Here is a 12,469-nt window from a genome sequence, read left to right as displayed (position 1 = left end):
AACATTAATTTATCAAAATACAAACAACAAAACTGCAATGTTATTATCAAGTATGTATTTGGTCATTAAAAAAAAAAAAAAAAGCTCCTAGTGAAAATCCACAAAACAGACCCGGTCAGCATCCAAACTGCTTTGAAAATAAAGTGGGATTTGTTTGCAAGGATTTAAATTGGTAAATGATTTGAATTTCTCCACCCCTAGGTGAATGATTTAGATGGCCTTGACCCCAGTCTGACTGCAGGGATTAATGTGGGATAATGATTGCTGAGGCTATCATTGCAGCCGGCATCATTAATTATCCTTATTGATTGTAGCTTTCAAGATAAAGCATTATGCTGACTGGAAAATACCCTCTTCCTGCAAGGTCAAGGCTAAAATAGGGAAGCTAAATAATTGCATTAACAAACAAAGAAATAAAAATAACCTCTCAGAGCGTTGTGTAATTAAGATCCAATTACAACGTTTGTTCTTGTTTACAAAATGACAAAGCTCTTCTTGTCAAGTCATTTTCCCGAAAATTGCTTCAGTACATGATAATTGCATTATAGCAGGTGACCAGAAAGGAGCATTAAAAGGGGGATCAGTTTCTTTGGAAGGCTGCCATGGCTCTTGCTGTCTGACTCACCTAGGAAAGTGTGAGAGCCCCGAGGGGCTTGTCTAAAAATACTAATGATATGTTAAATGAAGGGGGTTAGATGGAGGAAGTAATAATTGGGCCTCAAATCCTATTATATTTCTTTGGGATAGTGTAATGGAGCTTAGAGATAGCCCAAGGATGTTATCACCCATGTCTTCCTTTACCCCACCTCCCTCTGGCCACATCATTTTCATTGCTGTGAAAATCTTGGCTCTGAAGCCCTATTAGGTTGTAAATTTCTCTGGTGAAAGGGATCAGTATTACAGCTTCCCTGCTATTGATCAGATTTTGGACTCTTAAAAAAAAAAAAAAAAGACTTTTAAGTGTAAAACCCAGAGCTACATGTGATTTTCTGTGTGGAAATATTTCAAACAAATGCTTAGGTTTTTCTTCCACTACATGTTTGGAAGCAGCACATACTAAGATCTGATTAGAAAGAGGGTGGTAGGCTCTGGGGACTGGAAGCTGGACCTACTCTCCTTAGCTGTGAGACTGAGGACCTCCGCCAAGCATTTGGTCATTTCAGGAATTAGTTCCTCCATCTGAAAAAGTGGGACTCATGAGTACAATCATTGAAAACTAAGGATACAACAACAACAACAATTCTTTATGTAAATTGCTTCTCTTATGTAGTGGGATTCTCTAGTAGAGGATATTGCCACAAGAGACAGTGATGCGTCATACTTCCCTCATTTTATTAAAAACAAAACAAAACAGAGCAAAAGATGATCACCATTCACTGTCTCAGTGGGTTGAGCACAGTACTGATCATTTATTTTATTTAATTTTCACAACCACTCTTGTGAAAGATACTCTTATTATTCTCATTTTAGAAACAGACAGGGAAACTGAAGTTCAGAGAGGCTAAGCGATTTTTCCAATGACACACAGCTGCAAGTGATGGAGTGAAGATTTGAATTCTGGTACCAACTAACTATAAAGTCTGTGCTCATTTCGATCAATACAGGTCCAGGGAAAGACTGAAGCTGTAGCACCTCCACTACTTGCCCCTCTGTTACTTGAACCTGGTCTTCTTTTTCAGCTTCATGCACCCTACTTAGTACAGAAGTGAAAGATACCTTGCTGTAGAAATTCATGTAGAACGTAAGTTCACAGAACAAAATGTAGAAGCCCCCTATCTTGGAAGGCCCCAATTCCTAGATCCCTACATATAACAACTGTTAATTTTGGTGTGCATTTTTTTACACCCTTCTCTTGGCATATATAGATGCATACACATTATATTTTATTTTACATATATGGAATATTAAATTTTATTCTGCAACTTGTCTCTTTTCTGTAGCAGTATACACAAGAGAAATTCCAAGCAGTATATACAAATCCATCTATTTCTTTATGATGACATTGCAGACTTCCAGTGTAGGAATGTATCATGATTTATTTAATCTGCCTCTTACTTTGGGGCATTTAAGTTGTTTCCAGTTGTACAGTTACGGTCAGTACAGCAGTGAACATCTGTGTACATCTGTCTTTGTGGACATATGTGAACATTTCCCTAGGTTGTATGTCTAGAAGTCAAATTTCTGGGACAGAGGATATGCACATTGTACATTTTGATAGATAATAAAAAAATTCCCCATCAAAAAGACTGTACCAATCAACACTACCATAGAATGTGTATATTATAGAATGTGCCAATTTTCCTTCTTATTCACAAACACAGGGTATTGTTCGTCTTTTTTTTTTTTTTCTGTCAGTTTTTTAAAAGTCTTTATTGAATTTGTTGCAATACTGCTTCTGTTTTTATGTTTTTTTTGGCCATGAGACATGGTTGGATCTTAGCTGCCTGATCAGGGATCAAACCCACCTCCCCTGCATTGGAAGGCAAAGTTAACCACTGGACTGCCAGGGAAGCCCTTCTGTCAGTTTTTTGATAAGTAATTATTTCTTATTATGCTTATAATTTGCATTTTCTTAGTAGAGTAGAACAATTTTTTTCTTTTAAACTTTTTACTTTGTATTGAGTAGAATAGTTTTTATATGTTAATTGGTCATTTGTTTATCTTTTTGTAAAGTATTCATGTTCTTCGATCATTTTTCTACTGGGCTACTTAATAAACATTTGTCCTTTTTTTGATCATTGAAACATCTGAGCACCCTGGCCTGGCCAATTGTTTACTCTTATGTAAATCACTGAAGTTTCAAAAAACCAAGGGACAGTTGATTAATTATCCATGGCAGCTCTGGTAGCATCAGCAGTGGTGTCCCCATCAGATGTTTTCTGTGGTGGGACCTTGGCCTGTTTTGTGCTATCTAACCTCACTTTATTCCTGCTGGAGCCTCAAGTTTTCTAGAGATATGATGGGATATCTGATGGCCTTCCCCAAAATTCTTTCTGCTTAAGTTAGCCAGAGAGGATTTCTATTGATTGCAAAAAAAAGAGAGAGAGAGAGAGAGAAAGACTCCAGAAGTTATAGGAATCAACAAGAGAGTGGGTCAGAGTCAAAAGACCTTCAAGGAGATGAGGATTTGGAATTGCTTAGGTAGCATGAATGGGGCTAAAAGCAATGAAAATCCTACTGATTTTCAAAGATTTGAACTTGGCAGTGCCTGGTCAGGGAAGGTAAAGTAATTATGTAAAATTATTTAAATTATTGCTGGTGGTGACGTGGAATGAAATGACTCTTGAGACAGACACTGTCTATTGGGGTTTTTGGCCGCTCTGTAAATTACAATATTAAAATCCAGTTGTATTTATGTAATAGACAGCTGACTGAACAACATAATCACCACAATGCAGCTAGGATAGTGTTGCAGCTAGGAAAGTGTTGCAGCTACAATTGTGTGTATGTGTTTAATAGCTTTGTCTCAAATTTGTGTATCTTGTGTAAAGTATGAATGTTTTTCAAACTATGAATATTTCCTGTATACTATATGAATGTTTCTGAGAAGAAACTAAGTAGTTAAGAGGTCTGTTGAAAGCATACCAAATAATGTTTTAACTGGAAACCTTAACATTAACATAGAGAATAATTTTTTGTTATATCTTAGTGATCCAGCAATAATGAGAAACTATTATATATTCAGATTATAACATTCTTGTCCACTTTATTCTTTGTGTCTGGTTACAAATTTCTTTTTAACTTCAATAAAATCTTGCACCTTAAAATGTGGAAAATCATTTTATTATTGCTGTAAGACAGAATGAAAGGGCGTTCAAGGTCTTGAGTAGGATCATTGCTCTAGAGCACTAGGCAGCTTGGAGAAAAATAAATATAACAAGTTTAAGTCTCAGAATTTTTGACAGAAAGCATTGAATTGAAATAGGAGGACTTAACTAGAATTAGTCTAAAAGACTCTTTTATCTCTTAAAATCCCAGGACTGATATAGCTCAATATCAAATCAAGGTTTGATCCTGTAAGTTCCAAAATTACCCTATCAGTTGAATTCATAGCTTCCTTGAGTTTTTCTGTGTGAAATTTAAGTAGTCAGTCAAAAAAAAAGTGAAAGTTAGAAAGCTGAAATAGGTATATATAGGAGGTTTCAGAAGATCTGGCACTATGCTGAGCTCCCAACTCCCGCTAAAGCTTCCTTGCTCTCCAGAATAAACAGCACCTCCTTCAAGGCCCGATGATGTTATTATAACATTTTGACCTGAAGAAGACATCTTGCAAAAGGATGCCAACACACATCATACCCCTTTTCATCCATTGTCTCTATGAACATAATTAAGTTAGGTCCCAGAATGTGGCTTGTAGACAATCACAAAATCAAACATTAAAAATGTAGGAACTAAATCAACCCAAAATGGTTTTTTTTCACTGCTGTATAGTTTATGGTGGACTGCATTTTTGTTGGGAATACACCAGGGAGACTGTGTATGTTTAGAGTGTGCATATGTTAGATTTTAGTAGATAACACTTTGCTAAAGAAATATCAACAACCTCAGATATGCAGATAATATCACTCTAATCTTCAGAAAGTGAAGAGGAATTACCTCATCTGATTCCTGAGAAATCTGTATGCAAGTCAAGAAGCAACAGTTAGAACTGGACATGGAACAACAGACTGGTTCAAAATTAGGAAAGGAGTACATCAAGGCTGTATATTGTCCCTTTGCTTATTTAATTTATATGCAGAGTATATAATGAGAAATGCTGGACTGGATGAAGCACAAGCTGGAATCAAGATTGCCAGGAGAAATATCAATAACCTCAGATATGCAGATGATAACACCCTTATGGCAGAAAGTGAAGAAGAACTCAAGAGCCTCTTGATGAAAGTGAAAGAGGAGAGTGAAAAAGTTGGCTTAAAACTCAACATGCAGAAAACTAAGTTTCTAGCATCTGCTACCATCACTTAATAGCAAATAGATGGGGAAACAGTGGAAACAGTGACAGACTTTATTTTCGGGGGCTCTTAAATCACTGCAGATGGTGACTGCAGCCATGAAATTAAAAGATGCTCTTTGGAAGAAAAGTTATGACCAACCTAGATAGCATATTAAAAAACAGAGACATTACTTTGTCAACAAGTGTCCATCTAGTCAAAGTTATGGTTTTTTCAGTAGTCATGTATGGATGTTGGACTATAAAAAAAGGTTTTTTCAGTAGTCATGTATGGATGTTGGACTATAAAAAAAGGTGAGTGCTGAAGAATTGATGCTTTTGAACTGTGGTGTTGGAGAAGACTCTCGAAAGTCCCTTGGATAGCAAGGAGATCCAACCAGTCCATCCTAAAGGAAATCAGTCCTGACTATTCATTGGAAGGACGGATGCTGGAGCTGAAACTCCAATACTTTGGCCACCTGATGCGAAGAACTGACTCACTGGAAAAGACCCTGATGCTGGGAAAGATTGAAGGTGGGAGGAGAAGGGGCTGACAGAGAATGAGATGGTTGGATGGCATCATCAACTCAATGGACAGGAGTTTGAGTAAGCTCTAGGAGTTGGTGATGGACAGGGAGGCCTAACATGCTGCAGTCCATGGGGTCGTAGAGTTGGACACGACTGAGTGACTGAACTGAACTGAACTGAAGTGAAACTAAAGAGCTTCTTGATAGGATGAAAGAGAAGAATGAAAAAGCTGGTTTGAAACACAATGTTAAAAAGATGAAGATCATACCTCTGGTCCCATCACTTCATGGCAAACAGAAGGGGAAAACATGGAGGCAGTGGTAGATTTTATTTTCTTGGGCTCCAAAATCATTGAAGGCGGTGACTACAGCCGTGAAATTAAAAGATGCTTGATTCTTGGAAGGAAAGCTATGACAAACCTAGACACTGTGTTAAAAAGCAGACACATCACTTTGCTGACAAAGGTCTGTCTAGTTGAAATATGGCTTTCCCAGTAGTCCTGTATGGATGTGAGACTTGAACCATAAAGAAGGCTGAACACCAAAGAATAGATGCTTTTGAATTGTGCTGGAGAAGACTCTTGAGAGTTCCTTGGACAGCAAGGAGATCAAATCAGTTAATCTGAAGGGAAATTAACCCTGAATATTCATTGGAAGGACAGATGCTGAAGCTCCAGTACTCTGGCTACCTGATGCCAAGAGCCAACTCATTGGAAAAGACTTTGATGCTAGGAAAGATTGAGGGCAGGAGGAGAAGGGAGCAACAGAGGATGAGATGGTTGGATGGCATCACCGACTCAATGGCCATGAATCTGAGCAAACTTTAGGAGATAATGAAGGAGAGAGGAGCCTGGTATGCTACAGTTCATGGGGTATTTCAGTTCTTTTTTTTTGTTTTCTTTTTTTAAATTTCAGTCATTCTGGTGGGTATGTAATGATCTCAATGTGGTTTTAGTGTGCAATTCCCTGATGATTGATGAGACTGAACACTCTTTCATATGTTTAGTATTCATTTGGATATTCTCTTATGTGAAATTCCTCACATATGGCACATGGTCTAAATTTCTTGATTTTTTTTTCTACTAGATCATCTTCTTTTAAAATATTGATCTGTAGGAATTATTTACACAATCTGGTTATGAGTTCTTTGTTATATACATGTACTGAGATGATCTTCCATTTTTCAGTGCGCTCTTTGCTGACTTAATAGTGTCTTTTAGTGAATGTTGCTTATCTTAATTTTGTCTACTGTCATTTTGCACAGAAATTTAAAAATTTTAGGTACTCAAAACTGTACTTTTTATGACTTGTGAATTTTGTATATTGTGTAGCAGGGTCTTTACTGCCTCAAGATTTAAAAGCTCTTCTTTTATATTTGCAATTCTTAGTAGCATTTATGAAGTAGTACCTTTGTCCTGTATTCCCTTTTGTACTTGTAATGCCCTGTGTATAATAAAACAAATTCTACATATCCATGGATATGTTTTAAGATTCTTTAGTCTATTCCACAGAATTATGTCTATTTTCACATCAATATAATAATCTTTTAGTTACTACTATCCCTAAATGTATTTTTATGTCTGGTAGGGTAAGTGCACATTGTTTTTTCAAACATTCTTGGCTTTTATCTTTATATTATTTTAGAATCAACTTGCCATTTTCCATAAAATTTTACTGTTGAGGTTTTGATTGGGATTGCATTAAATATATAGATTAATTTGAAGAGAGAATTTATGCTTAAAAATATTAGAACATTCTTTTGGGGAACTAGGTATATTTCTCCAATTAATAAAATATTCTCTATGTTCTTTAATAAAGTTTGTAAGTTTTTTCCAGAGAGTACTTTCATTATTACGACATTTTATGCTAGAGGACTTTATCTCAAACAACTGGCTGCTATTGCTAATGATATCCTATCTTCCATTATTTTTTCTTTACGGATTGGTTGGTGGCAGTATTGGGTCTTTGTTGCTGCTCACAGGCTTCCTCTAGTTTGGGGAGCAGGGGCTACTCTCTAGTTGCAGTGTGCAGGCTTCTCTTGCTGTGGATCACAGGCTCTAGGGTCCCCAGGCTTCAGTAGTTGTACTGCATAGGCTTAGCTGCCCCTCCGCATGTGATATCTTCCTGGACCAGGGATTGAACCTGTGACCCCTGCATTGGCAGACAGATTCTTAACCACTGGACCATCAGGGAAGTCTCCGTTATATTTTCTAAAGTGCATTTAACTACTGTGTAGGAATTATTTTCATTTGCTAAGTTTGTGTCTGGCCACCTTAAATACCTCTCTTACTGATACCAATAACTTACATTTGATTTTTTCTTTTTTGATTTAACATATATTGTTTGAATCTGTCATAGCATCAACAAATTTTAGTAATTTTGATGATGTGTGATACATGAATATTTGATTTATGATTTTCCGGAAGAAAGTAAACCTATATTAAGAGCCACTATTGTTCCTTCAACTGCTTATTTGTCAAAGAGCAGTACTGCCTTTTGGAGAAGGCAATGGCACCCCACTCCAGTACTCTTGCCTGGAAAATCCCATGGATAGAGGAGCCTGGTAGGCTGCAGTCCATGGGGTCGCGAAGAGTCGGACATGACTGAGCGACTTCACTTTCACTTTTCACTTTCACACATGGGAGAAGGAAATGGCAACCCACTCCAGTGTTCTTGCCTGGAGAATTCCAGGGATGGGGGAGCCTGGTGGGCTGCCGTCTATGGGGTCACTCAGAGTCGGACACGACTGACAAGACTTAGCAGCAGCTGCGGCAGCAGTCCTGTCTTTGTAGGAGATGCCAGAAGTAAACTTCCTGGATTCTCACTGGACGTGGTTCCCCATGTTGGTTGGGTTGGTGCATCTTCGAACAACAGCAATCATCTGCACCTCACATTTGAGGACTACTAGATAAGGAGAAGTGCAATTTGTGTCTAGTTTGCAAGTATTTTTTGTTCTGGGAAAAAACATTTTTACATTATTTATTGCTGCTCTTTCTTTCCTGAATCAGCACAGGTTACTGTGGTTACCTGTCTTTTCTATGTGTCCCTAAATTCCACTTATTCATTCAGCCAGTATGTAGGAAGCTTGTATCATATGTCACTGTGGATGTAGGCACTGAGATTGTAGAATTAAATAACACTCAGTCCTTTTCTTCAAGGAGCTTATTGTCTAGTCAGAAAATCCCACAAGTGATGAATGATTGTGATTCAGAATTCCTGAGTGTGAACCATGATTAAACAGTGTGATTATACCAGTAATGGGAAATTCAAATCAGGACTTGAATTTTAGATATAATGCTACTGAGAATTTGAAATATATCTAGAAATTGCTTGCTATTCCTCATTGTTTCTGACTTGTGAATATTGATTGGATCAGAGAATTTTAAATTTGAAAGGGATAATTAGAGATCACCTAGTTCATCCGGCAGATGTAGGAAAAGAGGCCCAGAGAGGCCCTGAGCTTTGGTCAAGTGAGTAATCTGTGTAAATGCTGCAGTGTGAAATTACATCCCTTCTGTCTCTTCATCTAGAACATATTTCATTATAACACACATAATTTACTCTTCCTCAAATAATGTTCAAACCGGTGATACATATTTTTTTCAAATCAGTGATTTTTTTTGGCCTCAATTTTAAAATGTCATAAAATGTTACTGTTGAGTTTTCAGAATATCTGTCTATGTATATCTATCTATCATCTAGGCAGGAGGCTGTCCTGAAATAAAATTAAAATGAAAAGGTTAATCTTTGGTGAATGGATTCAAACTGAAACATACTTGATGTATCTTCCAAATAGATGATGTAGTTGAGTGACATGTAAGGGTTACAGTCTCTGGCTTTGGGTTCCACAAGTGCTTTCAACTTAATTATTCCATTGACAGGTTCTGTGACTTTGGGCAAGTTGCTCACCCTCTCTGAGTCTTAGTCTTTCTTCGTTGGTAAAATGGAATGCTGTGCTGGGCTTCGTTGCTCAGTAGTGTCCTACTCTTCGTGATCCCGTGGAATATAGCCCGCCAGATTCCTCCGTCCATGGGGATTCTCCACGCAAGATTACTGGAGTGGATTACCATTTCCTTCTCTAGGGGATCTTCCCGACCAGGGATCAAACCCAGGTCCCCCATATTGCAGGTAGAGTCTTTACCATCTGAGCCACAGGGAAACCCAAAACGAAATAGTAATACCTATGTTACAGGTTTTTTGAGAAGATTAAGTGAGATGTCTAAAGGGATTAGCACAGAGCCTGGAGTATAATAAATTCCCTGTAATTGTTGGCTATTAAATTGTTAAATGTGTATCATTCCCATTGATTTGTATAGCCCCATTTTATCATACATTTTCTCCATCTTTAGATGTTTTTTGTACCTGAATTCCTCAAATATACTGAAGTTGCATGTTAGTCTCAGCATATTATGTTATAGTGTCACTGAAGTAGTTTTCTTTCTCATCAGATTATTACTTCATAATATTGAAATGTGATGTTAAGGTTTATTTATGGTGATGACGTATATATAGGACAATAACTAGGCATCTAGGTATATTTAATAAACTTGAAACTGGTACCTATTCCATTTTAAAGTGGATGATTAATATTATTTCTTTGCTATTAATAGTCTAATTACTCAAGCAAACAGTTATTGAAACACACAAGCAATAGATGGTTCCTGTTTTTAAGGAGTTTAAAGAGCAGTTATGATACAAGTCATAACCATGTGAAAAGGACAACACCTTCAGAACTCTACAAAAGGTATCACAAGACAAATGATTATAATAGGGAAAATAAGGGCTATGAGTATAAGAGAAGGGAAGACTTTTTGACTGGTAAAGCCTGATCTGGAAAACACCCATGGATGAGGACGGATGAGAACTGGATCATGTTGGATAGGGAAGATTTGGAGGTAGAAGGGAGGGGAGTTGGGGGTGGTGGGGAAGGGGGAGAAATTATGTCAGGGAACATTAGTAGATCAACTGGCCTGGAAGAGAGAAATCATGAAAATTTAGGTTAAAATCAGACTGTAAAGAATTTTCAACTACTTTAAGTAGGTAAGGTTAAGGCACACCTTAAATTTTGTTTTTCTTGACAGTGGGGTATCAGAGAAGTTTTCAAGTAGGGAAGTAAAGTCAGCTAGGGGTATTTTAAAAAGATTAATGTCTTGGGCAAAATATATCTGGAATCTTGGGGGAAAACTAAAACTAGACACATCATTTAGTAGGCACAGTTATAAGGTAGTGAAGTGCTGAGTGGTGGAAATGAAAAGGATGGGAGAGTGCAAGGTGCATTATCGTGCCAATTGCCCAATAAATTGGCTCCTGACTAGCAATGTGACAAAGCAGTTTCAGGCTCAGTGGCAGTTACAGGAAGTCAGCAGCAGGGAACGAGTTTTGGTTAAATTTTTATCAAATTGAGCTTGAAATGGTGGCAAGACATGTATCTGAGATTGTTCAGTAGACTTCAAGATCAAGACTAAAAATGGAGATTTGAGCATTATCTCTAAGAAGTTAAGGAGACAGTTGGTGGGAGGGAGAGAACAGTAGTGAGATGAAGCTTTAGAAGTTTAGAAGTGGAAGGAAGGAATGATGCAGGAGGCAGGCTAATGGAAGGAGGCAACCAGGTCAATTATATATTTTTTTTCCTAAGAGATGGAGAAGGCTTATGAAAAACTGAAGCTAGAGATGATAGGGAGAAATTAAAGCTATTTAAGAGTAAAATGGTGTTGTATGAAAGGAGAGAAGGTTAGCACTCCCCTTTGACAAGGATGGAAGAGGCTCTCAGGCCTGACAACACGCATACGGTTAAAGTAAGCCAGAAAGATAAAGACCAATACAGTATACTAATGCATATATATGGAATTTAGAAAGATGGTAACGATAACCCAATATGCAAAACAGAAAAAGAGACACAGATGTACAGAACAAACTTTTAGACTCTATGGGAGAAGGTGAGGGTGGGGTGTTCTGAGAGAACAGCATTGAAACAAGTATACTAGTCAAGGGTGAAACAGATCACCAGCCCAGGTTGGATGCATGAGACAAGTGCTCGTCGGGCCTGGTGCACTGGGAAGACCCAGAGGGATGGGATGGAGAGGGAGGCGGGAGAGGGGATCGGGATGGGGAACACATGTAAATCCATGGCTGATTCATGTCAATGTATGACAAAAACCACTACAATATTGTAAAGTGATTAGTCTCCAACTAATAAAAATAAATGAAAACAAAAAAAAAAGAGTAAAATGTTGTAGAGGGAGGCCTTAATGTGAACTATGAAATCAAGAGAAAGATAAGATGGAACCCATGATTTTTTTTAAATTGAAGTATAGTTGATTTACATTTTAGGTGTACAGCAAATACATATACAGGTGTATATATGAATCATATATGTATATATATATCCTTTTTCATATTCTTTTCTATTATAGGTTATTATAAGATATTTAATATAGTTCCCTGTGCTACACAGTAGGTCCTTGCTGTTTATTTATTTTATATATAGTAGTGTGTGTCTGTTAATCCCAAACTCTTAGTTTACCCCTTCCCCACCCTTTCCCCTTTTGTAACCATATATTTGTTTTCTATGCCTGTATATCTGTTTTATAAATAAGTGCATTTGAATTGCTTTCGGATTCCACATATAAGTGGTATCATATGATGTTTGTCTTTCTCTGTCTGATGTACTTTACTTAGTATGATAATCTCTAGGGACCCATAATTTGATAACTGTTTACCTTGCACTGTCCTATTAGACTTTGCATAGCATTTATGAGACATTTTGCTCAGGATAACAGTTTGCATGAGGTAGAAAGGATTCTGTACTATATATTCTTCAACTTTTCCTTGGGTGAGATTGTCAAAATAGAACAGAGCTGCAAAATGGTGCTTTTGTCTCTTTTCCCAAAAACAATAAAACCCCAAATCTGGATTCTATGTGGTATTGTGCTTATATGTAAGATATTTTGCTCTTAGGTTATGCTGACAAGATAAAGAAAAATGCTAACCTTTCCTGACACAAAATTAGGAAAAT

The 12,469-nt window shown here is 37.2% G+C and overlaps 1 pseudogene; it reads left to right on the top strand.

Moving 5' to 3' along the window:
• Positions 1-11,162: 11,162 nt before the first annotated feature.
• LOC122676277 lies at positions 11,163-11,281 on the top strand (annotated as a pseudogene).
• The last annotated feature ends 1,188 nt before the right edge of the window (positions 11,282-12,469 follow it).

This window comes from Cervus elaphus, chromosome 19 (assembly GCF_910594005.1).
Source record: "Cervus elaphus chromosome 19, mCerEla1.1, whole genome shotgun sequence".
Lineage (NCBI taxonomy): Eukaryota > Metazoa > Chordata > Mammalia > Artiodactyla > Cervidae > Cervus > Cervus elaphus.
The sequence above is the reverse complement of the archived record's forward strand: the minus strand, read 5'-3'. Positions and strand labels throughout refer to the sequence as shown.